The following is a 16,161-nucleotide window of genomic DNA, read 5'->3' as shown; positions in this document are numbered from 1 at the left end:
CTGGCAACCACTGGCTCAAATTAAGCACTTCTGCCACATTTACCTGCTATGGTGTTCCGTCGGAAGAAGTGACAAGGAAACAATATAATGAAAGAATCTATGTGTGAGAGAGAGCTATTGGCTTACCCCCAGCTTCAGCTGAATAGACAATATGAGCATCTCTGTGCAAAAGAGGAAGTTCATAAATCCTGCGCTGGGGGACAGTGCATGACTTCATGACAGACGCCTAGCTGCCAGCCCCTCTACTACCAAGATTTGCAATCGGCAGGGGCGGGTAGTGGCGATTTAAAATAATAATTAAAAAAAATAACAATCGCCTCATCTCTCCGCCATCTCTCCTAAGCATCGGGAACAGAACAGGAGGTACCCAGGCTCCACTAAGCCCATCACAACGCTGCGGTGCAGTGTTGTGATTGTTCTGAGCACCGTAGTTCGGTGCTCAACCAGGAAATGGGAGCCCGGGCATGTCCTCCACCCTGGCTGTAATTCAGCCTGGGTGGAGAACATGCAAAGTGTGCATGAATGTTTGGTTGTCCTGAGACAGCAGGCCAAACATTCATGCGCAATTATAGAGTGTGCCCACCATTCCTTGCCCAGCTCTGAGAGCAGAGCAGCCCCGCCAAGCTGCGACAGCAGAAACAAATAAAATGAAAAATAATGTCGAGTCATTATCATTTTATTTTTCCTTTTTTTCACTGCTAAAAAGCATTGGGCGATGCTGAATATCCCACTGAATTTCACCGTAGGAATCTTACTTCATGCTCACATCACTTGTGACCTGATCACGAGTCAGGCGAACACATCCGCAGATGATTGCACAGCTGACTTATGCAAGAGCTGCCTGTCTGCGGCAACACTGAGCACAATCTAAACTGAACGGCCTTGTTTTCTCTCTGAACACCAAATAAGCAAATTCCTGCAAGTTAGGCACCATAAAAGTCGGAAGCCCCAGATGTCAGCTGCTGGTTAGAAATGAATGACTCGAAATGGCAGAGATGCACGTGTATGAGAAACACATTCTACTGAATGCCCAGCTCGGGAATTCACTAGAAACGAACGCCTGGTTTAGGACTAAAGCCAAGAAAATGCTTTCACAAACGTAAGACAACCTAATGACGCTTATAGAAACTTAGGGCTGTGACCTGCACGGAAGTGGTTGCATATTGTCTGCAGTGCACATAGTACATGAGCTGCTCTCAATGTGCTTCCACGCATCTGCACTCCAGGCATGGCTGGCATCTGCGGTTCAAGACTGGCACATTGATCTGCAAGTGACCGTGAAGGCGCCCAAGCTGCACCCTTAATAACATGAAGTTATTACAATCCACATTTTAAGCCAGTTACTAAACATTCATAAGCCTCTCTCGCAGCCACACAAAAGGCCACAACTCAATGCCACATTTCGCCTGTCGCACGAGGAGGCGCTGGTCGGAGGTTTCAGCAGAACGAAATGCAGGAAAAAAAGGGTGTGACCGGAGCCCGTATGATGGGTTACTGAAGCAGCTATTCAAGCCGGCCTTAGGTTTGCTGGGCTTACTTCATTAATGGAGGCTCAGGGCCACTAAGGCACACGGTTTACAAATCCAAGCACTCAGGGTGGCAGGCATGGCTAGAGACTATGGCCTGCACTAATTAACAATGATTCATTGCTCTGTGGCTTGTGTGTGTATGTTAGGAGGCTCATGACTGTCAAAGATATAACTTTGATCTGTAGATGAGAGGAGCATGCTACTGTGTTTGTTGTAAATAACATTTATTTCTAAAAAGCCAGGATCCAGCAGAAGGCTTTTCTTGTTGACTAGATTAGGTGTTATTAACACAGGCCCAATCAAGGACCACTTGAGCTCGATGTCCTCTTTTGAAATGCAATGTCTCCAGGTATATTATGGTGGCATCAATGAGCTGGTCCTTTCCAATGGTATGGATGAATCTGAACCGACCAACAATCAACCAGTAATAGGATGCATGCTCATGCTGGTTGTCTCCAAAAACGCATCAATTCAATGCTTGGTTAGGCTACCTTTCGTTCTATGCACTCCCTTCCACCTCCACTCAATAGTCGTCAAGAAACTTTGAACACGTTTGGAAAGTTTACCTTTCCGTTTTAGGTCGAGCCTCTGGATGAAAAACATCTACTGTGGGCTTGAAAGAACTTTCAAGGGTCTGGCATCCCCGCCATTGCTTACCACTGGTTGGCTTTATGGTCACTCTTATTTGCTTGCTTATTATTTAATGTATTGCCTTGTCCCAGCTTGTCCATCTTGTGTTTATCCATCCCATGGAGCATTGCCTCTTTACCATCTCTTTAATTGGCTTCTGCCTTCTTCGAGTGCTCACTTTCTGGAAACTACTTTTTTTATTTGCATTGGCACTCCATGAGTGTTTTTTTTAGCTTTCTTCCGTATATACTCCCCCTGCCAAAAATCTACCTCCATTTGCTTTCTTGCTTTTGTGATTTTCACCCCACCCTGTGTTGCTCTTCCACATGTACTACTTCCCTCTTTATCCCGACCACTCCCCACTTTTTCCCCTCATCTGCTTCTCCGCTGCCCCCACCTCCACTGTCTAATTAGTTTTTTTTTTTGGGGGGGGGGGGGAAGGACTAGGCAGCAATTTGAGCCAGCTCTTCTGCTTTAGAAAAAAAAGCTCTTACAAGCAACTGCTTTTCGTGTTTACTTTATTTCATGCATCGTTTTCCAAGCACACATGCATTGTAATGCACGCATATGCACACTTTATCCTGCATGCATGCGTCTACAAAATGGCATGGCCACTGTAGCCGCGTCATCGTGTTATTTCTTTTTTTTCGCTGTTGCAAGGTATCGCCAAAAGGCCTTGGGAAAGCCAATAGGTCCTAAAGGCGAGACCTGTTGGATATGTCAATGCTTATTTCCTATATTTCTAGCACCCATAAATCAGTGCTCTTTGCAGTGATATGTCTTGCACACACAATAGCATGTTCAATATACCTTAAACGGTGACGTTGTTCTAGATTGACATCCACACTTGTTAAGCAGTGCTCAATTATTGAACTTCCATGAATCTGTCAAATTTAAAATTGGCTACAAGAGACCTTTAAACTGCCAAGATTTTGCTTAGCATAAATAGTATTAAGCAAATGTTTGAATACAACTGTCTCCGAATAGGCCGGGCCATAAAAACCCTTTAGTACAGGAAACGTTGCATAACTGATCAGCCTTCCTGAGCAAGAAATGTAGCAACACAGTTATTCTTGAAGTTTCCATTACAGATTAGGTAGTTGTAAGTACTGTCTCTACTGCTTTAATAGGATTTGTGCATGACACGTTTGTAAAAGGATTTTAAAAAACAATAAACTGGAGGCAAAGTGTCATTTTTGACACGTATTGGAGATTACTGGCTATGAAAAGGATACAAGGAGCTACATGCAAAGTAAAATGTCACTTGTTTGATTGCACTCTAAAATATATATTTACTGGGGCTATGACAAGATATCCCAGCAGGACAACCATCTGACGCAAAAAGCTAATGTGCATTGATTACGCGCCTGTCATTTTGCCCGCTGAACTCTGCCTGTCTTGTGCTGGGGACTACATCGCCCAGAATACCGGACTCCCAGGAGGGAGGAGAATCATCAGCTGACGCGCTCATAAGCGCGGGAGACCAACGCTGCGCGGGACGCTCCTGTCATTTTGCCCGCTGAACTCTGCCTGTCTTGTGCTGGGGACTACATCGCCCAGAATACCGGACTCCCAGGAGGGAGGAGAATCATCAGCTGACGCGCTCATAAGCGCGGGAGACTAACGCTGCGCGGGACGCGCGCGGGCCACGCCTGGGCGAAACCCGAGCCAAGGGCGAGCCCGTCCTTGCCTGTCATAGACCGGAAGAGACTGGACTGGGCCATACCCTCTTCATCTAAGGAAAGGTGAGCTTTGCCTACCGTCTCAAATTGACTTGCAGTAACTGTTTCATCCTGTATTGCATTATTATTGTTACCTCCCGTTTTAAAAACCATGGGGAGGCGCACAAACGTACCTGCAACCAAATCGGCTACAACTTGCATTGAAAACATGTTGGAGAGGGCTGTTAGCATCGTGAGCAACGAAATTGAGCTCACTGAGAGGCGCTTGTCCCTCGGGTTAGGACAACTTGCACCACCCCTTGGGCATATTGCCGAAGTTACTGATCCTACAGCATGTGCCCCTGTTATTCCTGCTGTGAACAGTGAGGAGGCTTGTGATGTTATTACATCTGATTTTATTGAACCGAATTCTGCAACTAACACCCCTAACATCACTCCTCTTTTAGGGGCTAAGCGCAAAAGGAAAGTTGGGAAACCAGTAAATGTGAAGAGGAAACAACCCATTCGTCCTTGCTCTATCCGATCTACTCTAAAGTCATGGATTCATCCTACACTAACAACTACAAAAGCAACAGAGGCTCTTGTACATGCCCCGCCGATTGATTTATCTACTCATACAATTGGAACTCAAACTGAGAGCGAATGTTTGTATCCTTTCATTGAAAATGCCAATTTAAATAGTTCAATCGATATTAGTTATTTATCTACTGTTATTACTGACTGTGTTAAGTCGGCTTTAGATAATTTACTTCCTTCCTCATATGAGCATATTGTTAACTCTTTTCCCGCCCAGCAAGCATACCCTACACTGCAGCATCTGAATGAAGTGTCCCAGGTTAATGATATTATATCTGATCCCAACCTTAGCAGTAGGTCAACTGCACGCGACCCCATAAATAATGTGCCTATCCCACTTCTAAACACCCATGTACCCAACCTCCAATTCAGGGAGTCAATGATTGTGTAACCTGTAATAGGATTCGTACCGGTTTTGAAATAAGGGAAAACATGGACGCTAAGGGGTCATCGGATCATATATCCAATTATAATAATGGCAAACTAATAAATAACACGACATCTGCCGTTAACGTTCCCACTAATAGACCCTCTAGTGATAATCCGGTTAGGACCGTGCAAGTAGACGAAACTGACCCTGACCATATAAATAACATTGAGGGCAATAATGTGGTATTAAATTTGCCCCCTGAGGCATGCCCATATGTTGTGACTTTAGCAGGGGTTCCCCCTTTGAGAAAAGATCAAACAGAGTCCTGGGAGCAATTACACTGTAAATGCGTGGATTGGCTCACAAAACACCGGAGATTTAGACCCTCATTAATTGGAGAATTCATCATGGTAAGACGAGTGGGCTGGTTAGGAAAATCTCATAAAAACATTAAGGGTGATTGCATTATTATCAATTTCCGGAGGCAATCGGTAGCAAAAAACATCTTGACACTACAGAGGGACCAGACTAGCCACAGTACTAGCATATGTACCTTAACACTGGGTTATTTTTATAAACCTGTATTTGAGACAATGCCCTGTAATTTGTATAGTTCTATTCCGACTTCGAATAAATTCTCATTATTATCTGGCTTAGACTGTCAAGATTGACTGTCCACACAGGTAACAAATGTAGAAAGCATGGATGTATCTATTTTAGTACCAATCACGTGCAGTTCTCAGCCTTTTAAATCCGACCCATTAATTAAAACAAAAGAGGATCAACTACTTAAAATATTGAGTTGGAATATAGCCGGTCTGAAATCTAAGTTACATTTACCAGATTGGAAAGAATTAATTAATTCTCAGGACATTGTCATGTTTCAAGAGACCTGGGCTACTCAAGATTTGCATATGGAGGGCTTTGAATGTATTAACACCTTGTCCCCCGTTCCCACATCCGGCAGACCCGCCGGCGGGCTTTCAACCTGGATAAATATTAAGTCAGGTGGACGTTCCAAAATCTTACCTACAAATAGCGATAAATTTCAAGTAACCCTCTACACTCGGGGGGATTCTATTTACTTGATTAATTTTTATAATGATGATTTTAAATCAGTCCCCAATGTGAACTTTTCTTTGTTGTTTAATTTTATTCTTAAATTACAACTAGCTAATTGTGGTACCAAAACTAAGGGTATATGCCTAGGCGGAGATTTTAATGTTAAAATCCCAAAGGACATTTATTCCGCTATACGGCTTGCCACTAACGCATCATTAAATAAAAGAGGGGAACAGTTAATGAATCTTTTAAGTACGCATAACTTTGTGAATGTTATGCAGATTGCTGTTATCCCGTCACCAGATGAATGCGTGATCCCAACTTACAGAAGCCGTGGTTCTACTTCTACTATTGATTATATTTTTGTTAATACCCCTTTAGAAGGCCATGTATTAAGGGCTGAAGTAATCCCTACTACACAAGGAGATCATAACCCTATTAATACTATTTTGATCTTTTCGCGCCGTCCAGTGTACGATCGTACGCCTGGGGCTTGTGATCTAGCGATAACTACAGATAATCTTAGAATTGTCTGGCGTAACATTGATAACAACGCCCTCTTTGAAACAATGATAAAATCTTACTTTAACTTAGTTAAAACATGTCTGATGTTTAGTATTGGAAACATAGAGGTAGTTGCTGCTTTTTCAAAGTTATGTAATGGGATTAAACAAATACTGTCTAAACCAACTAGAACATTTAATTCTGAACCTGGTTGGTTTAATACAGAATGCTCAGTGGCCAATAGAGAATTAAGAAAGGCTCTCTTAAGTAAACCAAGAGTAAGGTCCCTTGTGACCTCATGTAGGTGTAGTTACAAGAAAGCCATTAGACGCAGAAAGGAGGAGCTTATTAATGACCATTGGGCAAATCTTCTGTGGGCAAATGCCCTAAAAAACGGAAAGAATTTCTGGAAGGCAGTTAAAGATATGAAAAATGTGGGCAATATTTCCTCACCGCTTGGATGCAAAATATCCAGCGAATCCTGGGAGGCTCACTTTACTAAGATCTATGCCTCCCCAATACCTAACGAACCTGAAAAAGTATTTACTTTTACCTCTGGAATACAGATTGAATTAACTGAGGTTGAAGATGCCATAAGCCAAAGTTTAGGGGGCAAAGCACCGGGACCAGATGGTCTTCCAATTGACTTAATTAAAAATAAACCCGACTTCTGGGCACCACTTCTTACTAATATTTTTAATAATCTTACTGACTCATTCATTCCTGACTCCTGGTCTTATAGTACCATAGTCCCAATTTTTAAGAAGGGGGACCGGACGGATCAGAGTTGTTATAGGCCAATTTCATTGATCGATAACACCCTAAAAATTCTGGGTAGGGTAATATTTAATAGGATCAATTTATGGGCAGAGGAAAATAAGGTCTTGCATTCATCCCAGCTGGGGTTTAGGAGTAATGTTGGCACGGTAGAACAGTGCCTCAACCTTCACCTGATTATTGGCAAGTATACAATAGCTAAAAAAACACCAATGTATTTAGCATTCATGGATCTCACGTCAGCCTTTGATTTTGTCAACAGATCACGGCTGTGGCAAATTCTTCTGAATCTTGGGCTAGACGACCAACTGGTTTCCTTTTTGGCATATTTACACAGAGAACTGAAAGCTAGGGTGCACATAGGAAGGAATGGCGAGATCTCGAAGGCTATCAAAATTGGCAGGGGGGTCAGACAGGGCTGTGTCCTGGCCCCGCTTCTTTTTATATTGTATATCAATGATCTAACCAAATCACTCTTAATTACAACTGAAGACGTCCCAATTATCAAGGGAAATAAGATCCCCGCATTGCTTTATGCCGATGATGCCGTGTTAATGGGGCGCACTCCTAAAGCTTTGCGCGCCTTGGGCCACGGCTTTGTGAATTTCATGGCAACTTTGGGCCTATGTACTAATTTTAAAAAATCATTTTTAATGTCATGTGGGTCCAAAAAATATTCTAATTTTTCAATTGTTTTAAACTCAGATCAATTGATAAGCACGTGCACTTTTCCTTATTTAGGTCTGGTATTCGCATCAAATGGTTTATGGAATGATCACATTGCTCACTGTAAAAGGAAATTTACCAATTCTATTAATACAATTTTGAGTCTACCAAAGCCGAAAAACATAGGGGTAGTTCCTTCGATTATTAAAATTTACAGATTACAATGTGTACCAACTGCTACATACGGTGCAGAGGTATGGGGGGAATTCCATCTGCACACCCATTCAGTGTGAAGAGAATAGATTTTGTCGTAAAACTCTGGGAGCCCCTTTCTTCTCTTCCACAAATGCTAGCCATAGCGAATTACATCTGCCGTATATAGAAGATTTTATAAAGGCTCGCCCGACATTGTTCTGGTTAAGAATTTGGAAGAATAAGGCTGCACAATTGACCAGAGAGATAATTATGGACTGTTTGAATTGTGACAGAGGGATGGATATACCGTGGCTGGCAGGAGTCCATAAAAGTTTGATAAACTTGAATATGGAACATTTGTTCTTAAATCCTTTAGATCATAGCCCCGTTAATATTAAAACTACAGAAAGATCACTCTATGCATCTTTAAAAAAAATAAGACTAGCAACTGAAAATAATAAAACTTCAGTTGCTAGATACATGCAAATTGAGTATGTAACCCCAGACATGCCTAAATATCTTTTAAATCCTGTTGGTCTCTGGGAAAGGGGCTTATTCTTCAGGCTAAGAACAGATACAATGAAATATTTGTTGTCATTCCCTACTGGCTATACAGCCAATCTTGAATCCTCCCTCTGCCCATGTAATAATAGTTCGAAACAATCAATGTTACATTTCTTATTTTTCTGTTCTTTTTATTCTTCCCCCACAAAAAATTTTTTGATTCCATACTTTAAGTCACAATGTGTTTCGGACTATAAGATTGCTTATGACATGGTGCTTGCTATCAACAATGATGAATTGTGTTTTAGAGTTGGATCCTTTTTAAAATCGGCGGTACGTACTCGTAATACCATGTATTTGATATAATCCCGCTATTTGATGTGTTTGTATTAACTGTATTTTTATATTGTGTCATATTTTTAACTGTACTTTTATGGATATAATGTTTATCCGAATAAAGTTCACATTCATTCATTCATTCATTCGTCGTGGATTTTGTTGTATTGCTAATACGTTGTTTTACATCTGTACCACAAGTCCAAAACAGTGCTGCAGCTGGAGTCACATGTAATATCGACTAGCCCCCGTCTTTTTTTATTTGTAAACTTGCACATTAAACCAATTGCCAAAAAGTTCTGCTGAATACTCCGGCAAATTAGGGATGCATGTATTCTATATGTCGGACAATATTACACAGGTCACAAGCCTTGACGCATGTAAACATTGTCGCGTGAATAACGATATGTCTGATTCAGTAATGTAAATCTGCTAGTCCTAATGCATGCCTCTCCTATCACGTGTCACAGTTTCATTTCCGGTGCACGTTAGTAGAGTTTGTATGTGCTCAATTGTCAGGTATTTTCTGCACGTTTCCTGCTGCTAGTGTCAAGAAAGCTGGGGAAAGATATTCCCATTCTTTGCACCACTGTAGCTACAAAACTGCTTGTAGACTGACCAGCAGAGGCTTAACTTTTGGGGTGTGGTGACGTGGGGGGGGGGGGGGCCAGGGGGGACAACATTTGACACCCCAAATGCTTTCTAGGCTTAGGAGTAGGATCTGGGAGCCCTAAGTGGGACTTGCCATGTCGGTTTTTCTCCTGGTTCTGATTTCACTAAGATACTTTAACATGTTCATTTTGGAAAGGAAACGTACATTTATATAGTGACTGGCTTATCAAAAAAATTATAAATCTGCACGCATAGAAGGACTCCTTGAATGGGGGTAAATGTACTACTTTTTGGAATTCACATACATTGGCAGTAGTAGGCTTTTCTGTTCCTCGTGGAAACAGTTATTTCCGAACTGTGGTCACCTTACCCCACCACCCTGCAGCCTGCTGCTTTTCTTTTTGAGATCCATCCACCCTCCCATCCTGAATCTCACTCACTAAGCTATACCTCTGCTGACTGAGTAAATGCCTAATGCCATCAGAATAAGAAAGACCGAATAGTTGCTTCCATCTAGGGCCCGTGCTTGCTCCATAGGTCTTACTGCACTAAAAGGTATAAACAGTCATAGCAGTGTGGGGCTGGGCAATCCAAGTGACCGGTTGTTGGGGAAAGGTCTAATGGCACACAGCTGGGCAGGGGTGTTATATCATGCTAAAAAAATACATCAAGTTGCGAGCCAGTTAAATATAATATAGTTAGGAAATTGTACTAAAATGTTAGTAACGTGCAATCAATGATGGGGTGTTCTATTTTTCACCCTTAATTTATTTTTGATTTTTGGGTTGTTTATAATTAAGTTGATTAATTCTTGTTTACATGATCTATACCAGAACAGCGCATACATTCCTCCAGTTCACTGTGAGATCCACGCTAATTGGAGCTACTTTGCCTGCTTTGCGCAATTTCTCCCCGGACCTCGGAGAGCCTTCCTTCCAGTGCTCACTTCGTTCTGACACGTCCGGATCTTTGCGGTCCATTGTGCGATCTGTTCGCGCCTTGAAGTTTTTCCCCTTGCCGGCGCTTTGTCCTTGTTGTTAAGCAGCGCGCAGAGGGGCTGCTCCTGGGTCATTACTACTGGACCCCACCCTCAATGAGGTGCCCGCCTGTGTCCGACCAACGCGACGCTTGCGCTTTTTCTCAGATTCCACCTGGAGGCCTTATCGCGCATTTGTTACATCATTGAAGTGCATGTGCGTGGCGGCCATTTTCCCTTGGGCTACCTGTTCACCACACAGAGGCCATTTTGAGGGCATTTCAACTGTGATGCGCACACTTTTTTCATAGTTACGCCAGCGCGTTTCAGTTATAGCAGCTATTTTGAGGGCTATCCAACAGTGATGCGCACACTTTCTTCAGAGTTACACAGTGCGTTTCTGTTTTAGAGGCAATTTTGGGAGCTATTCAACGGTGATGCACACACTTTCTTCAGAGGTACACTGAATGTTTCAGTTATTTATCACTTACTTTTCTAGTGCATCTCTTCATCAGTGATACGCACAATTTATACACTTATCGCAATTGCCCTTCATTTCCACTATTCTGCATAACAAGTTCTACGGCCTGGATACTTCAGTGATGCATACACTGCTTCGTGCAAACCTTCGAACACCATTTCTACAGTTAAATTGTTTATTATCTTTCTTATATGCTTTAACTTCTCCTTCTCTGTTATTTTCTCTTCCTTTACTTCTCACACATATATTACTACTTCCATATCCTACTGTATTCCTTTTTACCTCTTCTTTCCTTTCTCTTATTCTTCCTTCTTCTTTCACCCCGTTTACTCTATGGCGTCTGGTAACGTTTGGAACATTTCACCTCCTCAACCTTTCATCCCTGCGCCTGGTGCTTCATCTCTCAAATGGGAGGACTGGTGCGAATACTTTAAAAATTACATCTCCACATTCGAGGAGGACGGTGAGGAGCTAACTCCAGAAAGGTTAAAGAAGATTCTACTGCACTGTTTGGACACGCAAATTATGAAAATATATAATAGTATCAATAAAAAATCCAGACCAGCAAGTCAAGGCAACGTTTACACCAATGCTCTTGAGGATTTAACAAACTATTTTAAACCCACTGTAGGTGTTTCAGTCCACATATTTAAATTTTTTCATCGCAAACAAAGTTTAGAGGAGTCAATTGAAGACTTTGTGGCCGCACTCAAGAACTTGGCTTTGCCGTGTCGATTTGGTGAGTTGCATGATGAATTAATTTGCGACCAAATAGTAATGCGAGCTGCCAATCGCGACATCCAAGAAAAATCATGAGCTAAAGGTGAATCCCCCCTTCAAGAAGTCATAGACACCGTCAAGAGAGCAGAACTGACGGGGAGATGAGCTAAAGCTGTCCTTTCTGATGACAAGCACAAACTCCGAAGGAGAGGAACAACCCATAATTACTAGGGTCAAGAACTTTAAAAGCACCATACAAAAACCTATTCCTGATTCGACCCAAAAGAAAGATTTTACCCCAAGAGCCATGTTGACAGGGAACAGGAAATGTTTTAGATGTGGCAGCAGATTTTATTTGGCTAACGATAAGACATGTACCGCCCTTAAGCAGAAATGTACTAAATGCAGTGTTTTTGGTCATTTTGTTAAAATGTGCCAGAGCAAATAGAAAAGAAATTCCAATGTAAAATTAATTGTACAAGAAGAACATGATGAGTTGTACTCTTCCGATTATGAGGATATGAATCTCTTTGTACTACTTGTAGAGGATAACATTCTTAATGTAAAGGGCAAGAGCAAGAAACCCATTTGTGACCTGAATATTGGCGGGGTGAACATTTCCATTGTGGCAGATTCAGGGTCGCCATATACTACTGTTAATAAGAATGTCTGGGAAGAAAAGTTTGTACCTGTGTTAGGTCGTAATCTGGCCAAACCAGACTTTTCCCAAAAATATTCACTGGAGGATCCAATGATGTTTTGGGTTACAGAGAACTAACTATCCTACTCAAAGACCGACACACTGTGAGTAAATTGTATGCATCTGCCATTGGTCCTTCAGTACCTGGGTGGATGGACCAGGGAAAACTTGGTTTAATCCTAGACCCTAATAGCTCTGATCAAAACGAAAAAAGAATTGTTATCTGCTATAAGAGAAGCTCCCTCCCCGAAAACAAGGACGAAGTAAAAGCTTTTCTAGGTTTATCTGAATTTTACGCTAAATTTGTTCAGGATTTTTCTTCCAAAACCTTCTTGCTTAGACAACTTATAAAACAGGGTAACAAATTTGTGTGGTCTGATAAGTGTGAAGAAGCTTTCACCAGAATCAAAAATGACATTTGCAACGCCCCACCCTTACAAGGTTTCAACCCCTCTTTACACAGTATTGTCACCACAGATGCTAGTGGTAGGGGTCTGGGAGCGGTCTTAAGCCAGGTCGATAGCATGGGCAACAAAAAGACTATCGCTTTTGCCTCACGCTCCATCACACCTACTGAGGAGAGATACTCTGCAATAGAACATGAGGCTTTGGCGTGTGCATGGGCTTTAGAGCACTTTAGGCAGTACATATGGAGGTTTCATGTCACCCTAAGAAGTGATCATAAACCCCTGTTCAAGGTTCTAACTACGAGAGGTTTGCAAAGGGCCTCCCCCCGCCTTGCACGTATTTCAGTCAGAATGATGGACTTCAACTACGAGATACAATATGTCCCAGGTTTCAAGAACGTCGTTGCCGACAGTTTACCCCTACCTGATGTGGGTGAATCCACCTTAGACATCGAATCCTTCTGCGTGGCTAACATACTTGATGAGGTACACTGTATTTCAAAAGCTGATTGGTTATTAACCCAAGAGAATGATGCCATTTTGTGTCAAGTGGTAAAGTACATCAAAGATGGGTGGCACATAAAAAAAAATCTACCCCACCAACTGAGCACTTTCTGGGTATTTGAGGCATGAATTGTCTTGTGAAGGTGGCCTTATCCTTAGGAATGGTAAAGTCTCACCCCCTACCTCACTCCAGTCCAAACTCCTTGACATTTGCCATGAAGGGCACCTAGGTATTGGCAAGACCAAAAGTAGAATTACAAATTCCTATTGGTGGCCTGGGTTACACCTGGAAATCGAGAGGAAAGTGAGGAACTGCCCGGCTTGTGAGAACTCTGACAAGTTCCAACGCACTTTCAGACCACCCCTACAACCGTTGTCCAATCCTAGTATGCCCTGGACCAGATTAGGTATGGACATTTGTGGTCCCATTTGGGAGAACGGTGAACAATTCTTCCTCATTGTGCTGGTGGATCATTTCTCAAAATGGCCCGAGGTAGATATTGTACGTAATGCAGACGCTAAAGCCATTGTTAATGTTTTACAAAAATTGTTTGAGAGAAGCTTTGCCTAAATGCATTGTGACTGACAATGGCCCACAATTTGGGTCTGATACTTTTTAAAAATGTGTCAATGATAAAGGCATTTCTCACAAAACTACCTCTCTCTACCACCGCGCTGGCAACGGTGCGGTAGAGAGATTTAATCGTGTCATAAAGGGCATTTTACATCTTGTTAATCACAACGAGCTTTCTTGGAGAAAGGAATTGGTACGCAACCTATGGGCCTTCCGTGTTAAACCTTGTGAATCCACGGGTTCTAGCCCATTTGTGCTGTTAAGAGGTAGAACACTTATCACAAAAGATACTGTTGGGTGGTTGACCCCAAAGAAAGTTGACTGGACTATGGAACAAGTAAAAAGCAGAATTTCACTCTCCCTACAAACTTGCAAGAAATACTACGATTCCAAACATGCCTGCAAACTTGTCAACATTCACGTAGGTGATTGGGTCAGAGTGTAAAGATGTGGTTTTATTAAGAAAGGACTTAACCGTTATTCACAACCCCTCATGGTCACTAAAATTTTCTGCAATTCCGCACTGTTAAGTGATGGGAAAGTGAGGCATTTTTCTTCCTTATCGTTGTGCAGAGGGGATGGGACCATGGCCTTTCAGCACCCTATTCAGGAGCGTAAGAGTACAACCACCTCCTCTAGATATGATTGGCTTCTACATGATGACACTAATGAGAGTTTTAAACAAGATGCTAGACTAAGTGTTCCTATGTGCAATACGAATGATGACACTAGTGAGAGCTGCAACACGGATGAAAAGGATGCTGCACTAAGTGTCCCTTCGAGTGAGCTTTCCCAAGATGACCTCAGCAACAACACTCCCATTGAGGAAACCCTTGTTAGCGCTCCACTTGACTCCGTCACAGACATAGCAAGAGACGCATCTCTTGCTGAAATTTCTGACACTACACAAGATGGTTCACCCCCCCCCACAGTCTCCATGTTGTTGGGACTATGGTCAAGGAACCTGTTATGAGCAGACATGGTAGAGAAATAATACTACCAAAAAAGTTACAGGATTTTGTATGTGATTAACCCTTCTTCCTTTCTGTATCCCATTTTAGCCTTTGCGCACTCTTTGCTCATTTTTCCTACCACTCCCTTCTCCGCTACCTTCTTTTACAAATTGTTATAAATAAGGAGATGTGTTGTGTTTATTATTCTACTCTCATACTGGCATGCGTTATACCACCTTGTACAGGTCTCGCTACCTGCCTCGCTCTGCCCCCCTTGGTCGCGAGCCCTCGCCCATGGTTCTATGACGTCCTTCTGTTCTATAGTAGAACCTTGGGCAAGGGTGGCGGTTGGAGGGCAGTTGGAGGAAGACTGCTGTTTGGATTAGACGTCTTTCGGTGTTAGGGCTTATTCATCAATAAAGACTGCTTCACTTACCTCTGCTTGTTCCTGTGGTCTTTACATGAGCAGGTATCCTACCTGGTGCGGCACTCGACCCATTTGCAGTGCTGCAGGGAGACGCTGCCCCCTGAGAGGTCCAGGTCAGTGGGAAGGGTAAACTGGGAGGTGGAACATATCTCCTGGGAATCACAGAGCAGGACAGGCCAGCTTCACTCTCTGCCCCATACCACAATGGGCAGTTTCCCCTGGGGCACCCTGGTCGCTTGCCAAGAAACCAGGACAGCAAGGGACCCATGCCATGGGTGAGGTTGGGTTAGGAGACTTGGCTCTGCCGTGCCTCCTGAGGGGACGGGGTAGACTCTGTGCCGAGGACTAGCAGTGAATGTGATGGGGATCGCACGTCATTGGAAAGAAAGTGCAGATAGTGAGGGGATTGACACAGTTTATACAGGAATTGTAGCCTCCCTATCATGTTATTAAGCCAAATAAAAACTTAATAAACAAACACTCGTGCACATCGTTTCCGGTACAGTCATAGTTGTGCATGATAAACTATGGGGAAATGTGGGTTTACTGTCTTTTTATACAGTAAACTGCAACTGACGAATATATCTTTTTAAAACTGCTTTCGAAAACAAGAGAACGGCCGTTTTATGACTGTTCGGTGCGTTCCTGGGATATGTAACCCGTCCGATGTCATGTCCTGACTGGCGGGCGGGATGACTGAGCTTTGCAGCCGCTGAGTCATGACAGGAATCTTGGCCTCTGCCTTGCAGGCATTTTAGTCAGTAACACTGCCACAAACTTACACGTATTTTTTTTATATAGTAAATTAGGAAGATTAGGGACCACGAAAGATAAACCATTTCGGGCCTTCACCTTCCGACGCAACAAATCGCACGGTTGTGACCTCACAGCGTTTACGTGCTCACGTCATCGGCCTACATCATTTTCAGAACGCAGTTCACGACTCGCTGCGTCTCTGATAATCTCCTCTGGCGGA

The 16,161-nt window shown here is 42.8% G+C and overlaps 1 protein-coding gene across 3 annotated transcripts in view; it reads right to left on the bottom strand.

Moving 5' to 3' along the window:
- Positions 1–16,161, bottom strand: part of MYO5A (myosin VA) — an 847,747-nt gene that overhangs the window by 666,727 nt on the left and 164,859 nt on the right. The gene's annotated exons all lie outside the window — the stretch shown is intronic.

This window comes from Triturus cristatus, chromosome 3_1, assembly GCF_964204655.1.
Source record: "Triturus cristatus chromosome 3_1, aTriCri1.1, whole genome shotgun sequence".
In the NCBI taxonomy this organism is placed as follows: domain Eukaryota; kingdom Metazoa; phylum Chordata; class Amphibia; order Caudata; family Salamandridae; genus Triturus; species Triturus cristatus.
The sequence above is the reverse complement of the archived record's forward strand: the minus strand, read 5'-3'. Positions and strand labels throughout refer to the sequence as shown.